General features: G+C 37.4%; 1 protein-coding gene and 1 non-coding gene across 10 annotated transcripts in view; both read right to left on the reverse strand.

The window, feature by feature from the left end:
- The window catches only part of COL21A1 (collagen type XXI alpha 1 chain), a 240963-nt gene that overhangs the window by 208378 nt on the left and 7918 nt on the right, over positions 1–24667 (reverse strand). For 5 of the 9 annotated variants that reach the window (XM_038554369.1, XM_038554373.1, XM_038554363.1 and 2 more), the window contains 3 exons: positions 17047–17106; positions 15174–15235; positions 9719–9934 (listed from right to left, as the gene is read on the reverse strand). The gene's annotated coding sequence lies outside the window, so the exon portion shown is untranslated. Of the gene's footprint in view, positions 1–9718; positions 9935–10757; positions 10813–10911; positions 11030–15173; positions 15236–17046; positions 17107–17438; positions 17485–24667 lie in introns of those variants that run through there. The other 4 variants (XM_038554370.1, XM_038554371.1, XM_038554368.1 and 1 more) reach the window with 3 other exon arrangements.
- On the reverse strand, positions 369–471 carry LOC119874337. Its single transcript, XR_005368208.1, has one exon. It is a non-coding gene; the product is annotated as a U6 spliceosomal RNA (small nuclear RNA).

A 24667-nucleotide genomic window follows, 5' to 3' on the forward strand; every position in this document is an offset into this window, starting at 1 on the left:
TGGCAGCTCAGCATATGAGCATCTGCCTTCAGTTGATACCTGGGTGGCTCAGTGGTTGAGTGTCTACCTTTTGTTCAGGGCGTGATCCGAGGTCCAGGGATCAAGTCCCACATCTGCCTCCCTGCAAGAAGCCTGCTTTCTCTCTTTATGTCTCTTCCTCTCTGTGTGTGTCTCTCATAAATAAAGAAATAAAATTCTTAAAAATAAAGTACATATTTCTATACCATCATAAGTAAAAGAATCAAATAATTTTCTTCATTTGTCACCAGAGATTAAAAAAGAAAACCTCATCTTTTGTAATAGCTGTGAGGGCGCCACCAATGTGGGAGATAACAAAGTTGTTTTCTTATCTCTGTACAGGCACTTTTTTTTTAAGGTAACACTTCACAAATTTGTGTCTCATCCTTGTGCAGAAGCCATGCCAGTCTCCTTGTACAGTTCCAATTTCACTATTTGTGCTGAAGTGAGTGCCGAACTGGCACATTTTAGTTGTGTGACCTTTAGCAATTCATTTGATCCACAGACCTCCAGCTCCAAACATGGAACTGAATTAAATCATTTCATAGATTCTATTCAGCTAAAAATAGAACAGGAACACTGAAACTTTCTGCTTTGGAACAGGGGAATAGGGAATTTCAACTTGATAAATTTTAGAATGGTAAATTTGGATTTGAAAAATTAGATATTGATTTTATTTATTCCTCCAAATATTTAATTGATATATTTATGAATAAAGTACTGTGACTCATGTCCATTGAATGAATAAATTAGCTCTGGTTCTTAGTAAAGACAAAGAAAAGGCAGAAAGAAATATATAAATATAGAGGCAACTGTTAATGACATATGACTTTAAAACAATAAAATTCTCGTCCTCCTCCAAGCCAGCCAACACTGACAATGTGTATTTTTGTTAATAAATATAATATATTGAGGAAGGCCACTTAAAATGACTATATACAGACATATATGAAAAGATAGTATATTAGTTCCCAAAATAAACATTTCATAGTTTTATAAAACCATATTTTATATGGTTTAGTATTTTCTGATCAGACTTTCATCTTCAACAATATCTTATTTCTCAGTTCTAGTTTGGGCTACACCTAATTATTCCTATGAAAAATATTCCTTCAGAATCTTTTTCCAGAATCCTGGACACTCTCTAAGCTCCTCTCAAACCATGTTATATATGTCTTACCTTAACATCATTTAATATGTCCCTAAAATAATAGGAGTAGAGCTTGGAGGTTTTTAACTCATATTTCCCCTGTGGTTAAGAGCTCCCCTTTATCTCTCTAAAAAAAATGCAAATAGTTTTAATTTTGCTCGCAATCTTATATATTTCCACTTTGTAAGCTACTTTCTAAAATATGAATTGAAGTAATAGGAAAATTAAACAAGTCTGGCAAGCTTAGCATTTTCCATATTTAGTTGTTATATTTTGTCCTTCAGAACAAAATTCCACATAAGGTAAGGAAAAGACAGTAAATGTCAGAAAGATTATGGAGCCCCCAAAGCGTGCAGGAAGCCAACATGAATATGAGGAAATTCATTAACAAACCTGCCCAAGTGTGTTTATAAATGATTAAATTTATGGATAAAATGATATGATTCTAGAAGTTGCTTGAAAATAATCAGCGTTGAGGGTGGAGGTGAGGATAGGGAGCGGGTAATAGAGTACAGATTAAAACAATACTACAGGTCAAGGGATGATGTTTAAGCTGGGTGATGAGTACATGGAGTCTGCTATATGATCCTTTCTACTTTTGTGTATGTTTAAATTTTGTAGAATAACATACTATTCTGTTGTACTAAATGCTTAATTTAAAAATAATTAAACGACATTTTCTATCCTGGAATGGCTTTAAAAAAAAAAAAAACTAGAGTAAATTATTCACTCATCAGATACAAATGCTTGATAAAATAATCATAGATTTTCATATACTACTTCCTTTATCAAACAATGTCTTAGTCGTAAAATATTCCGCTAATGTTTTAGAATGCATTTACCAGACATAAGCCAATAATTGTCATTTTACCTTTTTTTCATTATTTCCTAGAGAATCATGCAAACAGGCTTTGGCTTCCCATTGCTTTCTCATTAGCCCAAAACACATTGAGCCAAGATGAACAGACCAGGGCACAATTATCCAATCTATATTTGATTGGTGCTTGGTAAGTCCTGCTCCAAAATCTATTCGATGGATTGATGGATTAGTGAAAGTTTGATCCATGCAGATGCTCAAAATTAATTTGCTGCATTAGGACTCCCCGTGATGCTTTATTCCCTCAGTCAGCATGTATCAAGTAGTCTCCCTTCTTTTTTTAACCTTAATGATTTTTCCAACAAATATATTTTGAGCACATATAGTGTGAAAGTCAGTTTTAACCTGGTGCTTAAAATTACTGAGACTCATTTGCTGCTCATTGAAAAGCACATGGGAAGCTATAAGACAAGGCAGAGTGAGTACAATAGTAGAATGGTGAATAATGGCTCCCCCCCAAATGCTCACATCTTGATTCCCAGAACATCTTAATAAGTCAACTTACACAATAAAAGGTACTTTGAAGGTGAGATTAAATTAAGGATTTTGAGATAAGGAGATTATCTGGTTCATGCAGGTTAACCCGTTGTAATATAAAAAGTTCATTATAAGTGAAAGAGTGATACAGGAACATCAGAGTCAGAGATTTGAGATGCTATGCTGCTGGCTTTGAGATGGAAAGAGCCACAAGCCAAGGAATGAAGATGACTTTTGGAAGCTGGCAAAGGCAAGAAAACAGATTCATTCCTAGAGCCTCCAGAAGGAATACAGCCTTGCCAAGGCTTTGGTTTTAGCCTGGTACAACCCATTTTGGACTCCTGACCTCCAGAAACTTGAGACCTCCAGAACTTAATTTGTGTTTGTTTAAGTCACTTTGTGTTTTAAACCACTAAGTTTGGGGTTATTTGTCACAACAGCAATAGGAAACATACAGATAGGAACAAGATTAACATCAGGAACAGTTTTCTGGGGGAGATTAAATGGAAATATGACAGAGGTCTCACTTCTGCATCCTTTTGATCTATACTGTCTAGTACAGTAACCACTAAACACATGTGACTAAATTTCAACTAGAACTAAAACCAAAATTTTATATTCAGTTTCTCATTTGCACTACCCACATGTCAAGTGCTCAATAGCCACATGTGGCTAGTGGGTACTCTCTTTGACGGGTAGATATAGAACATTACCCTCATTACAGAGAATTCTATTAGGCAGCCTGGGTTTAGATCCTTAAGAATGGCACTAATTTCTGTCGTTCCCCTGGGGTGATATGCTTTTGATTTTTTATCTTGGCCAGGGTGGAGAACAGAGGGATGGGGCAAATGTAGAGGCTTCCATCTAACCTTCAGTCGGTTATTAATCATGCTTAGTCTTTTATTATCAGTCCTAGCTGCACAATGGAATGCACTGGGGAGCTTTTAAAAATACTAGTTTCCAATCTCATCCAAATCAATTGAGCTAGCATCTCTAGGAGAGTTTGAGGATCAGTACTTTTAATGTTTCCCAGATAACTGTTTAATAGAACTATTACTGAGCAATAACTTTACTTAAATGTAAGCACTGGTATTGCAAAGATCTTTCTTTTTATTCTCATATAAGTTACTTGGAGGCCATTTACAATACATAATTGCTGCCAAAATAACTTGTCTAACTAGTTAAGTAAGTCTTACAACAAAACACTTACCATCTAATGCCAAGGGGAATGTCCCTGAACAAATGCAGAAATGTGTATTAATTAATATATTAATATATTTAAGATTACTAATATTTATTATATTCTAGAATATTTACAATATACTATATAAACAGATTTACATTATATATGCGTTAATTTTGTTTCCTTTCACCAGAAATCTACTTGACTATTTGGTCCATGAGCATACTTTAGGAATAGACATTTAAAGATTTTATTTATTTGTTTGACAGAGCGAGAGAGAGCACAAGCAGGGGGAGCAGCAGGCAGATGGAGAGGGAAAAGTAGGCTCCCTGCTGAGCAAGGAGCCCAATGCATGGCTCAATCCCAGGACCCAGGGATCATGTTCTGAGCTGAAGGCAGATGCTTAACCAATTGAGCCACCCAGGCACCCCAAGGAATAGGCATTTAAAACATGGGTTCTAATATCTGGCACAGATGTTGCAAATTAACTGAGATTTAACTCACAAAAGCCAGGAATAATAAACAACCATCACTTATTTTTTTAATTATAATGTCTTTTAATTCACTGATTAAAAAAAAAAAAAAATACCACACTCCAAAGCAATATTAGATTGATCACACTACTGTTCCAGGCAAGAGGAGATGAAAGGAATCAAATCCAAATTTAGCTGTTGTGTACCTTTACTAGACTTGGTATTTAGGAGAGAGATCTTAGCCAAATGAGAACTAATGTCCCGTTGCCAGTGTAAAAGTCAAAGGCTCACATTGCTAGACTATATTGCTAGAGAACAAGGGTGCTGGTGATGAACGCAAAAGGTTATTTTTCGAGCATGGCTTTAACCACCAGCCAGCTATCAGTTTTTGAAAGATACAGTGTGGTTTAACAACAACATGCCAATGCATTCTTTTATTTACTGAGATATAACTGACCATAATATTATATTAGCCTCAGGTGTACAATGTTTCAATTCAATATTTGTATACATTGTGAAATGGTCACCACAGTAAGTCTAATTACTGCCTGTTACCCCACATGCTTAATACAGAGGTGTGTCAGTGGCTCAGCCAGTTAAATGTCCTAATTTCAGATCAGATCATGACCTCAGGGCTGTGAGATGGAAACCAGAGTCTGGCTCCATGCCGGATGTGGAATCTGCTTAAGATTTTTCTCTCTCCCTCTGCCCCTATACCCATGTAAAAAAAATAAAACTTAATACAATATTATTGATTATATTTCCAACCAATATATTTTAAAATTAAAAGCACCATTTCCATAAGGGGAAAATTTCCAAAACTCTTAGTGCTAGCTCATCAAACACAAGTTCTACAGAATACAATGCCTCTTTTCCTGGCCAACACAAATGTACAAAGATCCTGAGTAAAAAGAATAAAACAGAGAATACAATTCTTGGATTAGTGAGCAGAGACCAGTTCCAGGATATGAGTTGTTACATTAGAACATTTGTTTGGAAACGTGTGTTCCTGGTATAATGATGGGAGCGGTCCAGATCAGAGCCCCTTAGCAGGGAGTCATTTGAGCCCCTATAGTGCCACCCTATTTATTTTAATGCCTTCTCTAGTACCTTATCAGATAAACAATGAAAAGGAGAAAGAACATCGAGAAGAATGCTGCTAGAATCCTTCATAGTCAGGGCTAAGAACAATCCTATTCTCATGAGAGAGAGCTCAACAAAGTAATTCTCCTTCAACTGCATCTGCAGTATAGCCATAGAAATTTCTAAGAGAGTTTTACCCTACTTTTGAAGATAAAAGTTAACTAACATGGTTATAGTTATGTAACTACACACATTATACATATATGCATACATATGTATGCATATATGTATGTATTTAGTCATATTATATAATTGATAATTATAATTAAAATACTACATACATGTGTTTATATATATATGCCTGAAAAATAGTGAACCACAACATATTGAAACTGAAGGCTCTGATTGAAAAAAAAAATATATTTCCCTTAAAAAACTTCAGTTTAAGAAACACTTGTGAGGACTCATTAAACACTGGGCTGACTCCTGACTCCACTCCCACTAACGAGCAAATAAGGAAGACAGACATGTAACTACAGTGGTAGATCCAACAGCAGAGGAATGTTAAGGACTCTATGTGAGCACAGAGAAAAATCAACTAGCCTGATGTGATATCAGGAAGGCTTCTTGGTGGGAGTGACCACTCAACTGTGTCTTGAAACAATGAGTCATGATAGGTATTATTCTTGCTGAATGAGGATAAGGGCTAAGAGGTGGGATGAGTAATGGGTTATGGACAGAGGAAAGAACATAATGAACCAACAGTAAAATTATGTGAAGAGGGAACTATAAAAAATTTAGCAAACCTGGAGTATGACATATGCAGTAAAGGTGGTGGCAGATGAGGCTGGAAGGAAAGGCAGCATTTAGATTATGAGAGCCATATACACCCCATTTTTGAGAAAACTTTCTCTTTTGCAACTGGCCATATTTGCATTTTAGATTATTCAGTCTCGCCATTGTATGAAAGATTTAAGAGGGTAAATAATAGAAACAGAAAAATGAGTTATAAGGTTAATGCAAGCGAGCAATGAACCCTTATGAACTAGCATAATGGCAGTAGGGAAAGAGAGAAGACATGGAGTCCGTGATTATTTCGGTGATAAAATATAGATTTGGTGATTGAGTGGATACAGAAGGGGTAGAAGAAAGAATTCTTGCTTGGTTGACTGGGAAGATGTTGGTATTTGTTAAGGAATAACGAGTTTGAGTAAGTTTTCAATGAATGAAAACTTCTAAGTTCAGATGTATAATTTGTTTTGAAGTATCTATCAGAGATTCAGATAGGAATATCCAGCAGATACTTGATACATGGAACTGAAGTTCAGGAGAGACTTCAGGACCAAAAAGAAAGAAAGAGAAGGTTACTTGGAAGGCCAAAGAATATGAGTAATAGTAAGAAATAAAACAATACATAGGACATGAGATTGCCTCAAAAAACAGTACCATTTGGGGGATCCCTGGGTGGCGCAGCGGTTTGGCGCCTGCCTTTGGCCCAGGGCGCGATCCTGGAGACCCGGGATCGAATCCCACATCAGGCTCCCAGTGCATGGAGCCTGCTTCTCCCTCTGCCTATGTCTCTGCCTCTCTATCTCTCTCTCTCTCTGTGACTATCATAAATAAATAAAAATTAAAAAAAAAACAGTACCATTTGGGACACATCAATGCCACTAAGGTACATAAGGAGACGAAAGAGTGCCCTTGAGGGACGAAGAAGGAAGAGTTAGATAGGAAAAACAATAGCCAATATAAATTGGTATCAAAGAAACCAAGGGAGGAGAGGTTTACAAGGAAGATATGGTCCACAGTGGCAAAAACATCAGAGGAGTCAGTAAGGATGTTGAATTCACAGTCTCCCATACTAGGAAGACAGGCCACATAGCACATGTCTTTAACTGTTGTGACTACTGAGCCATGTTTGGTAAACCCCATAGATTTCTCAGGATCACTGCAGGTGAGGTGGAAGAGCAGGATGCAGCTTGAAGGCAGCTGGTAAGGCACTAACATGGCCAAAGTGTAGTGGGCTGCAATGATTTGGGGTTTCAGAATTACACAAAACTTGATTTGATTTGTTATTCCACCACTTTAAAAAAATGGTGAGTTACCCTCTGAACCAAATATTTTCCAAAATTTGCAGAATTAAAATTAAATAATAATAGCAAGGTGCCTAGCATGGTCAGGTACTAGTGAGAACTCTTCTGGGATTGTAGATAGCATAATTTGGGTGTGTCCTCACATGATGGAAAGACAGATCCCCCTCTCTATCTCTGTCTCTCCCTCTCTCTTTCTCTGTTCATATAAAAAGAGAGTCCTATCAGATTAGAGACCCACTCTGTAATCTCACTTAACCTTGATTACCTCCTTATAGGCCCTATCTCCAAGAGTTAGAGCTTCAAATGTGTGAATTTGGTGGGAGACACAATTCAGTCCATAAGCATAGCCACTCAGATCACTGTCAGCCAAGACACCCACATACCCCTTCTTCAAATAAGAATGAGCACTCGAGGTCAGAAACATGGGTAGAGGCATTCCTGTATACCCTCTCCCACTTGCCTCTGCCTTATCCAGCCTATTTTCTCTTCTTTCCTGCTTTGCACAAAAATAATGCTATGGAATTAGTAAAAAGAATAAAGTTTTAAAATCGTATTCTTTTCCTAAAAGAGAAAGAAGATATATCCCCACTTCAAATAACTCATGCATTGATTTTCCTTTTTAAGATATCACACCCTTTTGGAGGTGCCTGGATCTTGGGCCCTCTCCCCATTGAATAAATGTAACTGTCATATGTGAGTTGTCTAAAAGAAAGATTGCCTGCCTGGGAGGCAGGAAACTTGGATTCCAGGCTCAGTTCTACGGTAAATTATCAGCAGCAACTTGGCTAATATATTTAAATCTTGAAGCTTGTTTTCTTAAAAGTAAAATGACTGGGTTGTATTTAATGGTCTTAAACTTTATTCCATTCCCAACATTACACAATTCTAACAATATCAAATGTCTCTAAGGTTCAAAACAGCTTCCATAACCTCCAACTCAAGATCTTCTATTAGAGTTTCATGATCCTAGTTTGTGATTTCGCATGGTAAGAAATAGATACTTCAATAGTATGGCTTGCACTCAATGCATTCTCTAAATGGAACAGAAGCAAAGAGTTTCCCTTATAACTTTAAATTAGTGCACAAGGTTACTTTCTACATATGGCAGTACAGTAACTGTAAACCCAAGAGCATTCCACTAGAGGGCAATACAGTAACATAGATTCTTTAGTACCTTGGCATTTTATTCTATAGTGGATCACCTGTAAACAGGATGTAATTCAATCTCTGAGCGCTGCCAGTATTATGGAATATCACTGCAAGTACAGAATACAAACTAAAAAAATTAAAATAAATAAATTCAATGCAACTGGGAACTATTTAATGCCAACATGATAAATGTAGACATTTTGACTGATTATAAACAAGGCAAATGCATGAAGATAAACTCAAACAATGGACTCTTTCCTTTTTTATCCAGATACCAGACTCTACAATACAGGACAACTATATTCTGTTCCTTTTAAAGGATATTGCCTCATAAAGTGGCTGTGACCTATTCCTTGAGCGGGATGCCTGCATCCTCCACCAGTGCCAGCCCTCCCCACTCCCAGGCCTACCTTCCTCCGCTTGACTGGATCCCACAAAAGCCTGACAAGCCAACTATGAGGTAGCTTAATACAAAAAGTTCTACACATATGTGGCCAGGGCTAACTGGTTGCACCAACAATATTCTCTCATTCTGAAATGTAAATGTACACCCATGGAGAGAATTGACTGCAGGAATGTATATGAGAAGAAACTAAAGAGAATTACCTTGGAGGCCTGCTGCTTGGGGCGGGGGTGGGGAGTGGGGAGTAGGCGGCATTGGAAAGGCCTATCTTTAAATCTTAGTCTAATCCTGAATCTTTCCAATTTCCAAACTACAGTTCCAATTTTTTAGAGACTATTCCTAATTTGTTTGAAATTTTTCTCTCCTTTTTTCTCCCTCCCTCTTCTCTCCTCCTCCCTGCTAACCAATTTCCTTTTTGCACCTGGTACTTAAAGCGTTACTATTTTGCAACTGCGTGAGCATACCCTTGAACTACAGAGGAGTCTTAAATTTGTTACTTGCTTGCTAAGAAAAACTTCAATTAAAAATACACATTTTCAAACAGATTATTCTTATTTTAAAGAAAGAATTGCAGTTTTATACAAATACTGAGAGATTGGACAGTAAAAATTTGGAGCAGCACACTGTGTTGCTGGGTATCCAAATTGAAAGCCATTGGGTATCCAAATTCTAGTCATTGAGGCACAAGATTTCTCCAGAAGGGTCATGTGGGATTTGAAGACTGCAGCCCCCTGGAGTTTCTCAGTGTCATGCTAGTCCACACTCACCCTCCAGCAATTCATCAAAATTATCATCCAAGTGCTTCTACCTACCTGTTCATGGCTCTAGTGGCTTCTGTTCCAGTTAAGCCAATCTCAGCTGTGACTGTCTGAATCCACCACTCTCCACATCTCAGGGTGGCAGTTTGCCCCACAAGCCCAGTTCTCTGATGAATCAAGAAAAGTCATTGATCTTCAGTTCGTTCAGCTTTTTCTTCTTGTAAGGATGGGAATGATGACTTCCAAGCTCTTTCTGCGTCAGAACTAAAACTAAAGTTCAAAGACGATTTACCAAGCTTCACCATGACCCTGACACCATGCAAACTCTTTTATAAGCATCTAATTCTCCCAATAACACTATGGCTTTCTGCTACAACCCCTACAATGCCTCCTTGTTGCAACCAGCTGCAAACCCCTGGGTGAGTCCTCCTCATTGTGTGATGATTTTAATTCCTTGTACCTCCATTTCTCCTGTCATAACTTCTAGAAATTTCAAAATCCATGTAGATGACTCTTCCAATATTCCAGACTCTCAATTCCTCAACCTCCCTTCTCTCCTTGGTTGACCATGCCCTCCATGCCATCCCAGTTCCCTACCTCTATGGTCATATCAATGGCATATTTGCCATCACAGATAGGAATCTCTCCATGACCTGAATTTCAAAGTTCCATCTTTGGACCACTGTCTCTTATCTCTCCAGCTCAATCGCTCTAGTTCTTCTGCCCCCATAAAACACTTCAATGACAACAGATATATACTCCCTTAATTCCACTTTTCACTGTTCCTTGCTGCTTTCAACACCTACTTTCTTCTATATCCGTGGTCCATCATGATAATTACACCTTTGTGTAGAACCTCAAGTCTAATGCCCTCTTCATCATACTCTCTTTATACAACTGTCACTGTGGTTAAATCTAGCTCCGCCTAATCCTAACCCCGTACTTCTGAAGCTAAATGAGACTAAAGACAAATATTAACCACCCTGACTGGTCTTAAGTTAAATGTCCACAAGTACTTAATAATACCTGGAAATCCAAATATACTTGCTAGTACATTTTCCTTCCCATTCCCCTAAATGTTTGGTGCTCATACCTTCAACATTTTCACCTGCCTCCTTATTCTCAGCTGATGACCATACTCACAATTTCTATTTCAGGGGAAAAAAGAAACTGTCAGGAGAAAACTTCCATGCTCTCTCACAACTACTGCCACCCACTTATCCTGAACCTGTGCCCACAATCTTTACCTTCATTCCTGATACAATCAATCTTGTATCAAATTAAGGCCAACCTTTCCATGTGAACACCAGATCCTTTCATTCTTTCTCGACCATTCTTTTCCTGACATCATTGATTTTTCCTTCTCTAATGGATTAGAGAAGATAAGCATAAACAAGCTGTAAATGATCCTATCTTTAAAAAGTATATATTTAGTATTGACCCCAATAGTAACTATCACATTTCTTGGGTCTATTTTTCATTTTTTTAAAGATTTTATTTATTCATGAGAAACACAGAAAGAGAGAGAGAGGCAGAGACAGAGAGAGAAGACAGAGACAGACAGAGGCAGAGAGAAGTAGGCTCCCTGAGAGGAGCCTGATGTGGGACTCGATCCCAGAACCCTGGGATCACAGCCTGAGCCAAAGACAGATACTCAAATGCTGAGCCACCCAGGTATCCTTCTTGGGTCAATTTTTCAATAAAACTTCTTGAAATTGTCTGTACTTGTCTGAAGTTACACACACACACACACACACACACACACACACAACTACTCTCTAACACTATTGCTGCTTCTTCCTCTCTCCCCCTCCACTCTAGCCACACGGCCTTTTTTGCTATTTCTACACCTCGCCAGTAAGGACCCATCTCAGGATCTCCTTTACCTGGAAATCTCTTTCCTTTAATATTCACATGTCCTATACCTTCACTCCTTCTAGACTTCTGTTCAATTGTCACTTATCAGAAAAGCCTAATAAACTTTTCTTAAATAGTAATGCACTCTCTCCCATCACTCTACCCAGGATTCTTTTTCTTCCTTCTCTGCTTTGTTTTATTATTTTCCCAGAGTATTAGCATCTTCTGAATTTTTAAAATTATTACTCTACACCAGATAAGGTAAACTTCTTAGAAGAGGAACTTTCATCTGCTTTATTTACTGATTTCTTCCATGTATCTAGAACAGTCCCTGAACATAGAGAGCATTCAACATATTAGCTGAATGAATACTAAATTTTGCAGACAAGGAAACCAAATTTTACAGACAGTATGTTAAATGGCTCATCCACTAGAGGTACAGAAATTATATAAATTGCAAAAATTCTAATTAAACATGATTTTCAGGGTACCTGGTTGGCTTAGTCAGTGGAGCATGAAACTCTTGATCTCAGGGTTGCGGGTTTGAATCCCATGTTTGGTATCAAGATTACTTTTAAAACAAAATCTTAAGAAAACATACACACTCAGAGAAAAATACCATCTTCATTACATTATAGTTAGGAATCAATTCTCCATGGGTCTCTCATGTTTCTGCTCATCTTACAAGCAATGGCACTGCCTAACTTTGCTCCAGACTATATTTTCATAGATATTTATATACTGATCAGTTCCAGAAATTAGACATGGTACCACCCTCAAGAACAAAAGGCAAGCATGCTTGCTGCCCATTTTTCAAAAATTAGATTCCCTAAATTCAGGGTTTTTCTCCTATAATGAAACCTACCACATGTATAGTCACCACTCTGGACCCAACACATTGGCCCAGGGGAATTTGGGGCAGAGAGAACTAACACAAACATGCTTTGAGTAATAAAGTCCTTTCTGTCTCTCTTACCTGTAAGTGCCTTCTGCCATCATCAAATCTGTGGCAGGCTAACTTGTGAGCTTGAAGGAGATAAGATCTCAGAACCTTCATAGTTCTTCACATACACTCTACTACTGTTCCCAAGTGCACCAAGTGAATTCTGGTAGTATCTTTTTTTAAAAAAGATTTTATTTATTTATTCATGAGAGACACACAGAGAGAGGCAGAGACACAGGCAGAGGGAGAAGCAGGCTCTCTGTGGAGAGCCTGATGCAGGATTTGATCTCAGGGCCCTGGGGATCATACCTGAGCCAAAGGCAGATGCTCAACAACTGAGCCACCCAGGTGTCCCAATTCTAGCAGTTTCTATCTCTGATTCTTAGAATCCCTAAATTTACTGGAGATATTCTATTTAGTTATTCCTTAATCCTCTGTACAACTTAAGTAGTTGGCAACCGATGAAAGACTTAATCCTTTGATCATGTTTATATTCAACCCAAGGTGCCAGGTAAATCTCAATGTGTTGAGGCACGGGTAAGTGCAATTCCTACTGGACAAACCAAGGCAATACTCAGGCTGCTCACTGATCTATAGTGAAGAGGATAACTAGGCACTGATTTAATGCTTGTGCTTGTAGTGGCTAAAGACCTCTTGTCCTCACTCTTCTCCGGTCTAGGTGGCTTCTCCCCTCTACTAGCCTGTGATCTATTTTATGAGGTCTAGGGACAGGAAAAGCTTACTTTGCCAGTTTGAAGCTGAGTCCCTCTACCATATGATGCTTAGAACTCAAGAAGTTACCACCTTTGTTTGCTGTTTTACACTTTCCTCAAACCAGTGTGGACTGAACATTAGACTGGGTTGAAGAGAAACCGTCGGAGATCAAATAATCCTGGACTTAGGGCTGTCTCCGTTAGTCCAAACAGCGTCCATTTCCTAGGGCTAACACATCACTTAGTACTCCCCTAGGAGGACAATCTCTCCATTACTGGCCCTGAACATAACATGGCCCTAGACACCTGGACAGGAAAATGACAGAAAATGGAAGACAGATCTACCCTTACACTTGATCAGAGGAACATGAGACAGAATCAGATGTCCTACCACATCTGGACAGCCATGGAACTGTACCCCACCCACTTCTATCATATTAATATGATAATTGAGATATTCTATATGACTGTGTCATTCTCTCAACAAATGTTTAATTAATATTCGTTGTGATAACTAAGAATTTTAACACAAGGCAAGGGGAAATCCAGGGAAACACATGCTTATATTTTAATGTCATATTTGGTTAGATGTGTTATTTTTTATTGTCAAAGTTCTTCACACATTTTAATTAAGTGCATATATATATAAATGAAAAGATAATTAAGTTTGGAAACTCTTTTGGTCTTTCTGAAAGTAATCAATGGCAGTATTTTACATAACTAGTTCTTCAGATAGCTTAACCTTATTACATTAAAAATATAATTTATAATTCATATATATTAATTCAAACCTGGGAAATTATAAAAATGTAAAGAGTCAGAAGCAACAGGATAATCATAATTCCTTATCTCAGGAAGTAGCTGTAACACGGGCTCTAGCATACCAAATGTTTTTCCCCTACATAAAAATACCTTCTTCCTCATTTCACTAGGCTCTCAAATCTTGCCAGAGGAAAGACTGTAAAAACTAATCTAACTACAATTTAGTGATATTAGATCACAAAGCAAAATGACAACACTGTCTTTCTCTCTGGTTGACCAACTTACATTTTGATCAGTTGAAACAAGTCTTCAAAACATGAATTGGTTAGCAAAGTACAATTTTGATTAAGTTAGGCAGGAAATTCTGAAAAATCTTTCATAAAATATTAATGTAATTCATCTGAGGCATCTGGGTGGCTCAGTAAGTTAAGCATCTGCCTTTGGCTCAGGTCATGATCTCAGAGTCTTGAGATCAAGTCCCACAGGGGCATTGGCATTGGGTTCCCCACTGAGCAGGGAGCCTGCTTCTTCCTTCTCCCTCTGCTGCTCCCTCTGCTCCCTTTGTGATTTCTCTCTGTCTCTCAAGTAAATAAAATCTTTTTTTAAAAATGCAACTCATCCATTCAGTTAAAAACACGTGTTTCTCTATTGACTTGATCAAGAATAGTGGTAATCAATACAGGAGTGATTTAGTTTTAACTGAGATTAGTAGGCACATCTAAAACAATCCCCAAAAGTTACCTCCACTGGACACTTGGGCTTGATAGAGGAAAATCTTAACAGAAAATGGGAAATTCCTCCATTCTAATTACGTATTTAGGAAATGGTTTGTAGACACACATGTGTCTTCAGAATGGACTTTTTTTTCTTTTTGTATAAACCAATATGATCAAGTTAAACATTCTAATTTGTAATAGATGCTACAAAACTTCATTACTTTGATTTTATTTTTGTGAACCTCTTAATATTACATATTTTCTTCAAAAGTTCTAAAACTCTATACATGTTTTAAAACTCCAACAACTTTAGATGACCTCTGGATTTCAGAAATTTGGGTGTACATATGAGGAAGAATAAAAAATTATCATCTCATTTTATTAAAAGTACTTTAAAAAAGTAGGTAAAAATGTGAATCTCATGCAATATGCTCTGCAGTGAATTTCAACAACAGAATAAAACAGTTTGGCTTAAGAATGGAACTAGAGTAATGGATTCAAAAACAAGGAAAGCTTACCCATGGTGAAGAAAAACTATCAGGCAACAGGTCAGCAGCTAAAGCCCCCACATACAGGAGTCCTAGGCAAGACAGGGGTGGTCTGAGGTCAATGAGGCACTTGGAAAATAATGGTTGAGGGTGTGAACTCAACAACAGGCCCACACTCAGATCCTAGCTTCACTAGTTAGTAACTAGATACTCTTGGGTCAGTTACTGTCCTAAGAACATCAGTTTCTTCAAAATGGAAATGGAAATGATGACAGTACTTATCTCATAGGGCCTTTGTGAGGAACAATGAGCAACCATCCATATAATACACTTAGCACAAGGTCTGGCCACCAGTCTAGCAGCTGAGTTGTGTTGAAAAGAGGGAAGTTAATAATCAGGAACCAACTTGCTATCTTATGGAATATAAAGAAGACAGAGAACAAACCCATATATGTGGGGTCAGGCTGCCTACTGAGCAGTTGGGAATTGGGTCATTTGCTACCTGCATTCAAATTAAAAAACACATTTTCCTATTTTATAGGCAAAAGTGACTTGGAAATGCAACCCAGTGGTTGTTACAATATGTAAATATGTCCAACCCATTTTCTGTTTATATTCACACCACTACTTCAATAATTCATTTTCTATGACCATCACATGGTTTCTAGAAAATGAGTGAAGAATTAATGAGTCATCTTTTTTAACAGCCCTAACTATATAATGTCTTTAAATCCTGCTTTGTCTAAGTTAAGCAAACTTGCTTTCCAAAGGTCACAACCTCTTTCTTTGCCAAAGGCCTGAATATTTTCTCATTACATCCTTAATTCTCTGTGAACTGCCCAACATGACCACAAGGTTTAGTAATTTCTCATCTCGAAAGACAACTGAATGCCTTTCTCAACACAGATTCAGTTCAGCTGAGTATTGCACTTTGCAAAACGCTCCTCTTTATCTTCTACCAGTGAAAACTACCCTTTACTCTCTTATCCTCCTACTTTCAACATCAATATGGAAAATAATTAATTGAGTTAATTAGCTGCAGACACTTGACATTCTGATGAGAAGTGTAGCTCATGTTTCCCCTTTAGGAATATTTTTAATGTTTGTCTTTTAAGAGGCTCCCATTTTACTCCCTCCTCGCCCCCACATTCTTTAATTATTTTTCAGATCTTTAATTATTTGAGTCAAAATAAATTGATAGTTATATAAACTAAGTATATAAACTAGTTTTCACAGTGACAGTTTCAAATACTTTTAAGGTCAACTATTTTTAAGATACAAGTTCTTTTCAGTTAAAAACTTAAATATTTTAAAATCTATCCCACTTCAAATTTGATATCATACTATGCATACTGAATTCTAGGTACAACACAGAATAGCTTTTGTACTACGAAAGCCAGTATATAATTGTCTCTTCATTTGTCGTTAATTTTAAGACATATTCTCAATCTCCAAAGTGATAATTGCCCTGGAAAAAAAATCAAGTAGAGACTCTACTTGTCATGTTTTCCACAAAATCCCCAAAGCTCAGGAAATGTTGTTGAATTAATAAGTCACTAGTGCAGCTCTAATGTGAGTCACAGAAAGACCAAACCTCTTTCAATTTGATGAAAGCTACACATTTGCAATGTCAAAGGCAGAAACACTTTAGATCCTATCTAAGAAAATCACCTTGCAGAACTGATAACCATAAAGGTTTAGAATTATTTCCTAAAAATTCTCTAATTCTTTTAAGAACTTCTCTGTAATTCTTTGTAAATATTGAACTCTACCATTCCCGTAGAGTTTTTCCCACCTACTATTTTACAATATATAACTGAAAAGCATACCATCAAATGGTAAATAGAAAAGTACCAACCAGCAAACTGTTAACTGAGCTCACAGTCTGCTACTCAGTGATTACCTGACCAGATGAATCCAAATCCTCCACCAGCAGCAAGACTCCTGCTTTATGGACACAGTTCTGAAAAGGAAAGGCCATTATAGTTCAGAGTCTGTGTTTAAGACCAGAATGAACCTGGGTTCAAATCCCAGCTTGGGCACCTACTAGCTATATGACCTAGAACAAGTGATGTAACCTCCCTAATCTTAGCTGTCTCATCTTTAAAATGACAAAAGCAATATCTATTTACAAATTTCTTATAATAGCATGAGACACTACTAAAGGCTCAAAAAAATAGCTATTGTCATGACATTTATTACATGACATGTATCAACTGCCATTTCAAGTTTAAGGATTCTTTGACCGTACGGACTAAATTCTTAATAGAGTATATCATATACACACACACTCACACATCTGATAATTATGAGCACCATCCTTCCCAGTTCCCTGATTCTGTGAGGTCTACCGGAGTTGTAAAGCTGTAGGGGAGGAGACAGGGGAATGAAGGAAGTCAGCGTGGAGGAAGTCAGGAAATGTCCTTCACATTAGAAACTAGTCAAAAGCCAAATCTGTATAACACATTGGACCATTTCCTATCTTGATTTTTATATTACTGCCTGAATAATATAGGGCAGTAGATTTTTTTTCTCTATCTTTACAACAGTTTAGTTCAGAGGTGAGAGGAAATGAAAAGGGTTGTTTGTCAGGAAATAAGTTCTCTTTACGCAGCTGAGAACATGAACCCAACAAAAGTTGTGCCTAACTAGTTCCACAAACTTAAGTCACAGGTATAGGCAATGCTGTTATAAACTCGGAACACATGAAACACTTGAATGAATCTCAAATACTCTCCTTCTGTCTTATCACAGATGCAGCAGGTGGTCCCAGATTCCTGAGCTAAGTTTAATAAAAGTTGCACATATTGGCCAGTGATTCTTTCTTTGTTTTTAAGATTTTTATTATTTATTTTGGAGAGAGAGTACAAGCGAGATGAGGGTCAGAGTGGGAAGCAGACTCACTGCTGAGCAGTGAGCCCAAAGCGAGGCTCGATCCTGGATCTCTGGGATCATGACCTGAACCAAAGGCACTTAAGCAACTGAGCCACCCAGGTGCCCCTTGCCCACTGATTCTTAGGAGAGTCAGACCACTGTCATTTCAGCATGGCATAGACACCACAAAGTTAGTTTTCTTCAAGAATAGAACCTTTAAAGATCTTATTCATGAAGCTTTTCTATAGGTCATTTGAACATCGAACACCACAGAGCAAAATAATTTCATAAAAATAAAAATTATGATCTGTCTTTTTAAAAGTTTTCTCTTCAATACAACCTATTATGTCTTAAAAACCAGTAGAAGTCAATAAGGATATTTGATTTGCTATATTGTAAAAAGAAAGTGAATTCTCTGAATATAAGCATATATTGATATCAAAATATACTATTCATATTTAAGAAAATATAACTCACTGATTTAAATTTAAAATGTAAACATTAAAACTTAAAATTATTTGGAAATAACTTGGAATTATTTGAAATTATTCCAAGTAAATTTGGAAATTATTAAGCTAGATTTTTTAATCAAATTAACTGCTACATTGTGGAAATAAAACTATTTGCAAATGGACACAGAGAAAATACAGTATTAACATTTCTAAAACACTAAAAAAGCATCAGTTAATAGTAAATATATTCTTTATCTAACTATGTAAAATCCTCAAGAAAAATAACATTTGGATAGCAATTGTTCCTTAAGTTTTAGAATACAAGCTCTTAGCTGAGAAGAGCTATCTCAGACAATCAACAATGTGGTAGGATATTCAGAAGAATGTTCAAAACATCATTTAGTTATTGAACCTAGCTGTGAATTGGGTAAAATATTTTTTCTCTATTGGGATACAGGAATATCCCTCTATTGGGATATATTTCTTTGGATATATTACTAGTGTGGAATTTTTAGTGCAAAAGATCGGGGCTTCTAATACCTGCCACCAAACTGCCCTCCAAAGGCCTGCCTGTTTGCCCTGCCATTAGTGTGACTGTGTGAGTTGTCTTTTTCTCTATCACCATTCTCATCAGTTTTTAAAAGTTTCATGTTAATTTACTATGTAGAGAGTGACATCATCACCCTGCTCAATTTTAATTTACACTTATGGGATTAGTAAAACATTTCTAGATGTTTCTTAACCAATTGCATTTCTCCTTTTATAAATTGCTTATTCATATCCTTTGCTCATTAATTGATATTTTCTCAGTTCTTTAATATCTCTGTAAAAATTATCTATACTTTAAAAATTTTAAGAACATATGTCTGGACATATTGGCCAATATTTTAGCAATTTGTCATTTGACCTTTAATTTCTTTTCTGTCATATTTTCCCTAGTGGGTTTTAAATTTTCATGTATAGAAGCCTTTTAAACTTTTCTTCATCTTATGGTATTTTTCTTTTTGCACTCATGTTTAAGAAGGTATTCCTGCTCTGAGATCAGAAATTGTCATTTTTTTTCCTCTAATGGTTTCATTTTTTAAATTTTTCAAGAGTTTTACGGAGGCATAATTGACATATGATCAGCTGTACGTTTCAAGTGTGCAATTTAATAAATTTTGATAAACACATAAGCCTATGAAGCCATCACCCCATCAAGATAATGAACTTATCACAGAGACAGTGATTGGCTGAGTTGGTTAAGCATCTCAGCTTAGGTCTTGATCTCAGGTCATGTGTTGGACTCCATGCTGGGTGTGGAGCCTACTTACAAAAAAAAAAAAAAAAAAAAAATGGAACGTATCTATCACCCACTCTATTGTGGCATTGCAATTTGCTTGGTCTTTTACCCCATTTGGCACAGAGCTCGTAAAATCCTTGGAATTTCCCAAGTGATAAGAGAGCTATAGATGTCTTTTGTTACATTAATAAGATAGCTTTTGGAAAGCACCTAAGGAGGGAACTGGTTGCCAGGAGAACCAACCACATGATTATAGGGTTGGAACTTTCAATTCCACTCCTCTGAGTTTCAGGGAATACAAAGGGGCTGGAGATTGAATCAATTGCCAATGGCCAATGATTTAATCAACCATGCCTATGTAATAAGGCCTCCATAAAAACTCAGAATGAGGATGTTTGAAGAGCTTTCAGGATGATGAACATATGGAGATTCTTGGGAGCAGTGAGTTCAGAAGGGACATGAGAGTCTGTGCTCCTTCCCCTTACCTCATCCTATGCATCTCTTCCATCTGGCTGTTCCTGAGTTACATCCTTTTTTTAATAAACCAGTGGTCTAGTAAGTAAAATATTTCTCTGAGTTCTGTGAGCTGTTTTAGCACATAAATAGAACCCAAGGAGGGAGTCTTGATTTGTTAATATGCCAAGAGCCAACACTAACTAGGCTCCCAAGTAACTGATGTAGAAGTAAATCAGTGTGTGAGTTGTAGTAAAGATTTTAAGTGCCACATGTGTTGGATCTCTAGTCAATGCAGTCAGAACTTCCTCTCCCTGTAGATTATCCTTGTGCTATGAGAGAGTGAATGTAAAAATAGACAATAGCCAGACTACATACAAAAATTGAACTTTGACCTACAACATGCAGTAATCTACCCAGGAAACGGATCTCCTTATCTGTAATAAACAACCCAGGAAGCCAGACTGCTATAAGTCAAATGTGCAGGAAGCCAGATTGCTATCTCTGGTCACAATCCAGGAAGCTGAACAATAACTATAACAATCAGCCCCAAACAATCAGGACTTGATTAATAACTAATAGCTTCAAACTTAGGACCAACCAGAGCCAAAAACGCACCCTCACCAATTACCCAGAATGCCTCACTTCTACTTCACTTGCCTACAGCTTTCCCCCACCAAGGGCCTCCAATCAGGGCATACCTGAAGCCTTTCTTTTTTTTTCCTTTTTGCCTTGGAGTCTGCCAATACACAAGTGGTGGTTGACTCACTTGCTATACCAAGGTCAGAATAAACAGACTTTGTTTTTCTCATCTGATTGATCTTGGTTTATTTCCATAGCTATATGGGTAAGCCAGGCTGAGCTTCCCACAGGGAGACCTACCATAGATACTGGTTTAGTTTCTTCCTGGGTAATTGCTCAGAAATGCTGAAAACACCTCCATTTTTGTAAATTTTATTATTTTACCTGGGAGAGTTTGGCGACTACCTTGCTCTAGACTCTATCATAGGACTATCATCTATTTGATAATAATGGTAATGAGGACAATGATGGTGATGAGGACAAGAAGACAAAAGGAATAATAGCAACTATCATTTATTGAATACTTGCATTGTTCCAGGTCCTTTGATGAGCACTTTAATTACAAAATTAACTCCTGGAATACCCTCAGAGTTCTTAGAGTACATCAGCCTTACCTGAGGACTTCTAGAACTGCAAATTCTCTGTCCCTTCCCCCCCTCTGCTGACTCACCCTCTGGGTGATTCTGATGCCACTAAAGTTTGAGAGCCCCTGGAATATCCATGAATTCATTTTAATTCATATCATTTTAAGATAAGAACATCGAGGCACAGGACAGCTAAGTAGCTTGGGTTCAAATCTGGGCAGTCTGATTCTCTGCACTGCATCCCTAGTTATGAGGGAAGATGTGAAAAGTTTCCAAAGGAGTACCTGTGCAGTGCAGTTGGTTAAGTACAAACCAAAACTCTTGGTTTTGGCCCAGGTCGTGCCCTCAGGGTTCTGGGATCAGGGTTCTGGGATCAAGTCTTACATTGGGCTCTGTGCTCAGCATGGAGCCTGACTGAGATTCTCTTCTCCCTTTGCCCCTCCCCACTATGCTCTCTCTCTCTCTCTTTAAAATAAGTAAATAAAATCTTTAAAAAAAAGTTTTTTGGGATGCCTGAGTGGCTTGGTGGTTGAGCCTCTGCCTTAGGCTCAGGGCATGATCCCGGAGTCCCAGGATTGTGTCCCACATTGGGCTCCCTGCAAGGAGCCTGTTTCTCCCTCTGCCTGTGTCTCTGTGTGTGTCTCTCATGAATAAATAAAATCTTTTAAAAAAAAAGTTTTCCAACTTTCATTATCTAATTAGTCTATGTAGACACTATTCCCTTTGTGAAATTTTAAGTAACTAAAATGGCACAAGGACAAACAGATGAGAAGAAAATATTCTGATATTAAAGATTTTCCCCTCAGAGCCTGAAGAAAGGCCAGACTTAGGGACTGAATAAATTTCCAAGACCAACTATTTTTCCCAGTAACCACTTTCTCCTTAAGGCTATATAACAGTGAATTACCAAAAACACACAAACAGATCAATCTCAAACAAATGAGATCACTTATGTGAAAATACTTTTTAAAGAATTATACGAATTTATTATTCTTAGCTAAAATCAATAACAGTATCTGTAAAGTGATCTCCCCTGGCACTTCTCCCTGCTCTGTGATTTAAGTTGTGACTACTCAATGCCAAAATTTTGGTCACTGTAGTGGGTGAAAGATATCTATCAAACCAGTTATTTGGTTCTGTCTAGTCCAAAACAATGGGTAGATCATTTTCCATCCAGCTATTTTGGCAAAACCAGTACAGCCTTAGCTGCTTTGTTTTGACTAAGTAAATACTTTCTTTGCCTTTTTCCACATTTAAGTCTCCATGAATCCTCCTTTGCCACCCTTGTTTCATGGAATTGTTCTTAGCTAGACCTTAGCTTACTCTTCCAAATTATGTCTCATTTCTTTCTCTCTTTCAAACATGCTCTGCAAACTCACTTTTCCTGGATGTTTTTCTCTATCTACCAAGATAACAACCATGAGTGGACGTGACAATATTGTATGACCTGAGTTTTAAAAATTCCCTGCACAATGAACCTCTTTGTTATTTACAACAGGTTTCTCAAGGGCTACACTACATAACAATAAAAATAACAATATCAATAACAACTACTACTTTTAATGAAGGTCTGTGATGGCCCTCACTTCCATCCTCACTTCAGATGAAAGGATTTTTCCTCTGATAATAAATAATTTCTGGAAGGGGTCCTGCCCATAAACAGCTCTTGGCTTATGTGAAAGTGTTACACCACACTAAAAACCTTTACCTTTGTGATTCTTAATTCTTGCCTTCAACTATCAATCCAGGTTTCTGAGTAAGGCCTCAGGAGAATCACACATTCCAATCCCTACCATGTAACCTTAAGCCTCTTGGGCTTCAGCTTTAATGTCTGTGAAATGTGGTGAGGATAAATGCACGTGTAACCAGCTTATTGATGTGTCTAAACTCAGTGGAATATAAACATCAAAGGGTTTTCCTTTTCTCCATGTGCTGCCTTCATAATGTGTTACAGCAAACCTCTTTAACTTCATTTTGGAGCTATCCTATTGTCCCATCTAAAAAGATATTTGCGGGCAGCCCCGGTGGTGCAGCGGTTTAGCGCCGCCTGCAGCCCAGGGTGTGATCCTGGGGACCTGGGATCAAGTCCCGCATCGGGCTCCTTGCATGGAGCCTGCTTCTCCCTCTGCCTGTGTCTCTGCCTCTCTCTTTCTCTGTGTGTGTGTGTGTGTGTGTGTTTCTCATGAATAAATAAATAAATATTTTAAAAAAATAAAAAATAAAAAGATATTTGCAAATGACATATCCAGTAAAGGATCAGTATTCAAAATACATAAAGAACTTCTATAATTCAAAACCAAAAAACCCACAAATAATCCAATTAAAAATGGGCAGAAGACATGAACAGACATTTCTCCAAAGAAGACATATAGATGGTCAACAGACATACAGAAAGATGCTTACATCACTAACAATCAGGGAAATGCAAATCAAAACCACAATGAGACATCACCTCACACGTGTCAGAATGTCTAAAATCAAAAACATAAGAAACAAGTGTTGTTCTCCACGATATGAAGAAAAAGAAACCCTCATACACAGGCTGGGGAATACAAACTGGCACAGTCACTGTGGAAAACAATATGGAGGTTCCTCAAAAAAAAAAAAAAATAGAATGACCAGGATCCGTGGGTGGCTCAGCAGTTTAGCGCTTGCCTTCAGCCGAGGGCATGATCCTGGGGACCCAGGATCGAGTTCCACGTCGGGCTCCCTGCATGTAGTCTGCTTCTCTCTTTGCCTGAGTCTCTGCCTCTCTCCCTCTCTGTGTCTCTCATGAATAAATAAATAAAATCTTTAAAAAAAAATAGAATGACCATATGATTCAGTAGTTCCACTACTGAATGTTTCCTCAAATAATACAAAAATACAAATTTGAAAAGATATATGCACCCCTACATTTATTGCAGCATTATTTACAATAGCCAAATTATGGAAGCAATCTGAGTATCCACCAACAAATGAATGAATAAAGAAAATGTGGTGTATATATATATATATATATATACACACACACACACACAATGGAATGTTATTCAGCTATAAAAATGAATGAAATCTTGCCATTTGTAATAACATGTATGGATCCATAGGGAATAATGCTAAATAAAATAAGTAAGAGAAAGACAAATACCATATGATTTCATTCCTATGTAGAACTTAGGAAACAAAACAAAGAAAGAAAAAGTGACAAACAAAAGAACAGATTCTTAAGTATAGAACAAACTGAAGGTTACCAGAGGGGAGGAGAGGAGAGGAGATGAGTGAAATAGGTGAAGGGGATTAAAAGCACACTTGTGA

This window comes from Canis lupus, chromosome 12, assembly GCF_011100685.1.
Source record: "Canis lupus familiaris isolate Mischka breed German Shepherd chromosome 12, alternate assembly UU_Cfam_GSD_1.0, whole genome shotgun sequence".
Lineage (NCBI taxonomy): Eukaryota > Metazoa > Chordata > Mammalia > Carnivora > Canidae > Canis > Canis lupus.